This window comes from Buceros rhinoceros, unplaced genomic scaffold (genome assembly GCF_000710305.1).
Source record: "Buceros rhinoceros silvestris isolate BGI_N320 unplaced genomic scaffold, ASM71030v1 scaffold41537, whole genome shotgun sequence".
Lineage (NCBI taxonomy): Eukaryota > Metazoa > Chordata > Aves > Bucerotiformes > Bucerotidae > Buceros > Buceros rhinoceros.
Window position 1 is genome coordinate 35,109 of NW_010421314.1, and position 272 is coordinate 35,380.

The 272-nt window shown below is 32.7% G+C and overlaps 1 protein-coding gene across 1 annotated transcript in view; it reads left to right on the forward strand.

The window, feature by feature from the left end:
* Positions 1-272, forward strand: part of LOC104496462 (pro-neuregulin-1, membrane-bound isoform) — a gene marked incomplete at both ends in the record, with an annotated part of 22,968 nt that overhangs the window by 22,172 nt on the left and 524 nt on the right. The gene's annotated exons all lie outside the window — the stretch shown is intronic.

The window sequence follows — 272 nt, forward strand, 5'->3', positions numbered from 1 at the left end:
AAACACTGTGTGATTTGTGATGTTGCGGTGGTAAAAAAAAAAAAAAAAAAAAAAAAAAAGTTTAAAAAAAACAAACTCAGAAAAATCTATGTTCCCTTTGTATTGTTTTCATAAGATTAACAATGTTCGATGTCATGTCATCTAACTAGCTATCTTTCCAGGAGTTTATACAGAGCTTTATTGACTGTATTCTGACACTGCTACAGAGAATTTTAATAAAAGCAAATTGCTAAACCAGTGTCAGTCCTTGTGACTGGGCTGCCCTCTTTCCC